The sequence below is a fragment of the Lynx canadensis genome, chromosome C1 (assembly GCF_007474595.2).
Source record: "Lynx canadensis isolate LIC74 chromosome C1, mLynCan4.pri.v2, whole genome shotgun sequence".
Taxonomy (NCBI): Eukaryota; Metazoa; Chordata; class Mammalia; order Carnivora; family Felidae; genus Lynx; species Lynx canadensis.
This window is the reverse complement of record NC_044310.1, coordinates 187,699,085-187,705,084: the sequence shown is the minus strand read 5'-3', so window position 1 is coordinate 187,705,084 and position 6,000 is coordinate 187,699,085. Positions and strand designations below refer to the sequence as shown.

Genomic DNA, 6,000 nt, shown 5'->3' with positions numbered 1-6,000 from the left:
TATTCACTTCTATTTTTGGGGGTGAGGAGGAAGATTCTTTTCAGGTATAGACACCAATTTATCCTCTATTTCTATGCCTTTCTTCATAGTTGTTTTTATCCTTGTCTTGTCCGTCTGCTTTAATTATTATTCCTTAAGTATTTCTCAGATGTGCTTGGATTTTTTTTTCTTTTTGGTCTTTTTTATGCCTTTATTTTTTTCTCATTTTTTTCCTCATTTATGATGTTTTGGTTTTTAATTGTTTCTTTAGCTGCCTGACCTATCCTTTTATCTCATTCTTTTGCTGTCTTATTTTTTCAACTTTGAGGTGACTATGCGCTTGTCCCTGAATTTACCCAAAGATACAGAGGAAAGTTCCCTCCCCCAACACTGATACTATAGCTAAGAGAGAGAGAGAACAAAAAAGTTAAATGACAATCAAAACCCTCTATAAGCTTTAGGGGTGCCTGGGTGGCTTAGTTGGTTGAGTATTTGACTCTTGATTTTGGCTCAGGTCATGATCCTAAGGGTTGTGGGACTGAGCCCCATCCATGTCAGGCTCCCTCTGCCCCTCTCCCTGCATGCTCTCTTTCTCTCTCTCTGAAATAAAAATTAAAAAAATTAAAATAAAAAAATAAGAAAAATGTGGGGGGCACCTGGGTGGCTCAGTTGGTTAAGCGTCTGACTTTGGCTCTTACGGTTCAGGAGTTCAAGCCCCGCATCGGTCTCTGTGCTGACAGCTTAGAGCCTGGAGCCTGCTTCAGATTCTGTGTCTCCCTCTCTCTGCTCCTTCCCCCACTCACACACACACACTCTCCCTCTCTTTCCCTGTCTCTCTCTCAAAAATAAACAAACATTAAAAAAAATTTTTTAATGCTCTCTATAAGCTTAAAATGAGTAATGTAGACATTAAGTGGTGTGGTGTTCAGAAGGAGTGGTACTAAGTGTTGGTGGTTGGGATGGTCAGAAGACTGTGAAAGGGAGCTGAGCTGCGTTGCAGGGAAAGTTCTGTGGGGCATGGTGAGTCCTGCAGTCTGAGAGGGGATAGGGCAGGAGGAGGTAGAGGTGGATAATGGGGGACACCAGGGTGGCTCAGTTGGGTAAGCGTCTGACTTTGGCTTGGGTCATGATCTCATGGTTCATGAGTTCAAGCCCCACGTTGGGCTCTCTACTGTCAGCACAGAGCCTGCTTCAGATCCTCTGTCCCCCTCTCTCTGCCTCTCCCCTGCTTGTGTGTGCTCTCTCTCAAAAGTAAACATTAAAAAAAACTTTTTAAAAAAGAGGTGGACAATGGGAATCACAGTGTGGGTTGGAGATACCCTATGGAGTGTTCATATAGCACAGTGGTTAAGTTCCCAGACTTCAGAGTCCTACAACCTACGTTTAGGTCTTTGTTCTCCTACCCACTAGCTAGGTGACCTTGGGCAAGGTACTTCTGAGCCTCACTTTCCTCATCTGTAAAGTAGGAATAATAACATAAGACATCTTGTGGCATTGTTGATGAAGATTAAATAAAATAATTCATGTGAAGGGCAAGGTGATTAGCACATTGTAAAATGTCCTCAATAAATGGTGGCTTATTGTGGAAGACTCTGAATCCTTGGGGGAAGGGATTGTATCTTATTCTTTATTGTATGCTCAGTGCATAGTAGATGATCAATAAATGTAGGATGACTTTATTGTATCAATTAGGTAGTACTTCACTGCAAGTAGCAGAAACCCTAATTCAAACTGACTTAACCAGGTGAACTATAGTCTGTAAGTCAAATCTGGCCTACTGCCTGTTTTTTGTACAGTCCATTAACTAAGAATGGTTTTTACATTTTTAAATGCTTTTTTAAAAATCAAAAGAATAGGAGAAATGTGAAAATGATATGAAATTCTAATTTCAGTGTCTAAAGTGTTTTTTTCTTAACATATCCACACTCATTCATTTATATATTGTGTATGGCAGGTATAGGCAAACTTTTTCTATAATGGACTAAACAGTAAATATTTTAGGCTTCGTGAACTGTGTGTCCTGTGTTGTAACTACTTGATGAAAACAGCCATAGACAATAACCTTAGAAGAGACTTGAGGACAGGAAACAGAGTGAAAAAGTAGGAAGGCTCCTAGACAGGGAGCCAGGATGTTAGGATTTTGATCAAGTCATTTAACATCTCTGAGTCAAGCTATCTACAAAATAAGAGTTGGACTAGATTTTGAAGACTTCTTTTAGCTCTGAAAGTTCTCTTTTTCTATTTTGGTATCCCAGTTTAATTACCTGGACCTTTTCTGAAGGTGTGTGCAGCAGTTAGAATACTTCAGTTATAAGCAATGGAAACCAACTGTAGTTAATTTAAGCATGAAAGGTTTTTATTAAGTATATAAAGGTAGGTCACAGAACTAAATGGAAAGCAGAAAATACAGACTCAGAGAGGACAGGAGCCAGGGCAGGCCTTGGGGTCTAGACAGCGAGAACTAAGGAATAATCTCTTTAGGATACAGTAGTCTCCATTGAACTCCAACCATTCTGAAGAACGTTCAAGATTGTTATGTTTCTCACCTCGCTTAGGTTTGCATAAAGGGACCACATGCTTGTATCTAATAAGGAGTGATAGTTCCCGAAGACAAATTACTAGAAAAAGGGGAAATGGATACTGGGCAGATGTCCATGACAGAGGGAAGGGCATCGATGGCTAAGTGCTAGATGTTGTAGCATGAGGATCCAGCAAATGATTCAAAGAAATCAAAATGATTCTTGAGTCATTTGCTCATTCTCTCACAAATACTTACTGAATTTGTGAATGGCATTTCAGAGGACGCCAAAGAAATGTAATAATGATCTGTAAGACTGGTGGGAAAAGGTGCTTGGGTTTTAGTCAAGATGACCTGGGAACAGAATTATGTTCCCTTTTAATTGGAATCATTAAAATATATCTGGGCATATGCAGCTATATCTCATTATAGGAGAGATGTTAAGTAATTCCTAATTATGTGTATTACACTGTAGGCAGAGGATCCTGAGACAAGTGACTTATCTCACATGTCAAGGGGCAGAGCTAAAAGCAGGACTTGATTTCCCAACTTGACTAGCTGTTCTGGACCAGCTGCCTAGCAACCATGGCCCCCAATCAGGAGCAGCTACTATGTATGGAGCCTTGGCTCCTGGTTCCCCCATGAAACCATGAACTTCTCAAGGGCAGGAACTGGGTCCTGTTCCTCTGTATTTCCCCCAGGGCTTCACATATCACTGGACACACAGAAGACAGGGTCTGCTGTACCACTTTCATAGATGAAGCTGAGCCTGTCTCCCCTTTAGATGTAGCATTGAGCTGGAGAGCATTGAAAACATCCCCTGCTGCTCTCTGAAAAGGCTGGTCTGGAGGCCTAGGAAGGAGTTATTTCAGAGTGGAAGAATTTCAGAGACTTCTTTTATAACAGAAGATTGAGCGTAATCTCGGTGGTGTTCATGTTAGATGGCTTATCTGTCTCAGTGTGTACATTATTACTTCTGGAAAATTATGAAAAATCATGACCTCACAAAGAAAACCAGTGAGTGTAATTGTCTCCATCATCTTTCTCCTTTTCTGTGGGGAAAGGCTGGCCTGTGCCTTGAACTTTGCCCAGAAGGAAACGTTTATAGAATTTTGTTCTCAATCAAGTGCTTGTGCCTGTGTGTGCTCTTTGTTTAGGGAAAGTTACCAATTTGCTTGACTTACTTTGAAGGCTCTTAGCCAGGCCTTTCTCCCACTGTCTCCAATGCCACAGGGGCCCTAGCCTCCGGCAGGCTCACCCCTCCCCGCCCCCTTCACTCCCCCCACCCCCTCCAGGACCAGAGGGTACTGGCACCACAGCTAGATCCTGGAAGGGCAAATCTTAAAGGCCATGAAATCATTTATTAAATAAAATCATTCCTCTTTTTATTGCTATTTACTCATACCTGGAAAAGGGGATTTCTGTTACTATTCTTTTGTTTTTCTTGAGGTGGTCGGTCTGCTCCGCTAGGCCTAGATCTGTGGGATGGCAGGAACTTCCGAGCTGCAGTTTCACAACAACGTAGAGTGTCTCCAGTGATCTGAAGCCTGTTGTGAAATCCTCAAAATTCAATTAACCTCAGTTCATTTAGGCTTAAAAAAATCAACGTCACCCTGCATTGTAAGGCACAGAAGGGAAAATATTGGGAAACCAGACAGATTGGTGCTCTTGGAGATTATTTTGAGCTGGTTCATCAACACTCTTTGTATCTTCATGGCAGAAATATGTTGTGATTTGTTCAAAGAAATTCAGAAATTTTTCTGAATCTCAACAACAATCAGCCCTCTACATTTACTCCATAGCCCTTCATTGTCTCATATATCCATGTAACTCTGGTTATTTCACTTTCCCCCCTTTGCCTTCACCCCATTTTCCATATCTGTTGCCATGTCACATTGATCCCCCAGCCTTGTGTGTGACAGTGAATCTGAAATATTTATAAATAAGGTGGTTTCGGGCTGACGTCCTCTGTGCCAGTTTCTCCGGCAACTTCACTGTGCACTAAACATCTTGCCTTTACTTTGGAGAACAGCCTGGTGGCCACCCTTATCTACACCTCTCTTATAGTCTAAGAGATTCTCCAGAGAGCCCAGCTCACCTTATCAACTTCTTTTTCAGTACTCACTTAAAGGCAGAATTACAAGAAAATAATTTTACTTCTACTTCAGCTGGACTTCATCTTTCTCTATGTGGCCACAAATGTTTAGAACCACACAAATCTAGAGCAATGTTAAAGAATGTCAGAAGAAATATCCAGACAGAGGGTGGCAGCAGTAACAGTCATCATGGTCTCTGATGGGGCACCCAGGTGTAACTCACACCACACGGTGTGGGTCTGCTCTGAGATAATGTTGGTTTGCCTACTTTTTGGACAGATGGTTCCCCTCTTTTCCCTCACCTTCTTCCCTTTCTCTCTTAAAAAAGTTTTCAAACTTTTTAATGTCAAGCCCATTTAAACAGTGATTCAAAAACCAGGAGCATCCAAAGAACGTTTAAAGTTTCCATTCATCATGTGGCTTTGAGTAAAGAGCAGAAGTTCAGGTAGGATGCACCGAAGGCTGTGGGTGGAATCTATAGCCAGACCCTGGGGTTCATTAGCTCTTTAGCTGGGTGCCTTGGGAGGCATTTGAGATACAGTCCTGAGGGTTCTCCAGGGTAAAAAATGTATGAAGGTGCATAAGGGGAAACAAAGAACAATAGAAAGGACATATATATATATATATATATATATATATATATATATATAGCTGATTCCAGCACAGGCTGATTTCCCTTTTGCTCTGGCTACATATTTCTTTCTCTGAAGCTGACTTACTGACACTCCATTGCCTGATACTTAACATTCTGTGAAAAGGGAGCTTTTGTTTAGGGCTTTTTTTTTTCAATTAGCAATAATCGCGCCTCGGATAAACCTCATTGGCTACGATACTGCCACTGCGCAAAGCTAGGGCTTTTTTTTTTAATTAAAAGAAATTAAAACAAAATTTTTTAACATTTATTTATTATTGAGAGACAGAGAGACACAGAGCGTGAGCAGGGCAGGGGCAGAGAAGGAGGGAGACACAGAATCCGAAGCAGGCTCCAGGCTCTGAGCTGTCAGCATGGAGCCAAACACGGGGCTCGAACCCACAAACCGTGAGATCATGACCTCATGATCATGACCATCATTGCAAGATCATGACCAAGCTGAAGTCAGATGCCCAACCAACTGAGCCACCCAGGTGCTCCTAAAAAAATTTTTTTTAACATTTATTTATTTTTGAGAGACAGAGCATGAGTGGGAGAGGGGCAGAGAGAGAGGGAGACACAGAATCCAAAGCAGGCTCCAGGCTCTGAGCTGTCAGCACAGAGCCCTAAGTGGGGCTTGAACCCATGAACCGTGAGATCATGACCTCAAACCCACAAACTGGACCATGAGATCATGAGCTGAGCCTGAGCCCAAGTCCAATGCCTAACTGACTGAGCCACCCAGGCACCCCAGGGCTTTTTCCTCTTGGAAAGTT

At 42.0% G+C, this 6,000-nt stretch overlaps 1 non-coding gene across 1 annotated transcript; it reads right to left on the bottom strand.

Annotated features, from left to right (window-relative positions):
* Positions 1 to 5,296: 5,296 nt before the first annotated feature.
* LOC115522476 lies at positions 5,297 to 5,443 on the bottom strand. The gene has a single exon (XR_003971394.1). It is a non-coding gene; the product is annotated as a U4 spliceosomal RNA (small nuclear RNA).
* Between the last annotated feature and the right edge of the window lie 557 nt (positions 5,444 to 6,000).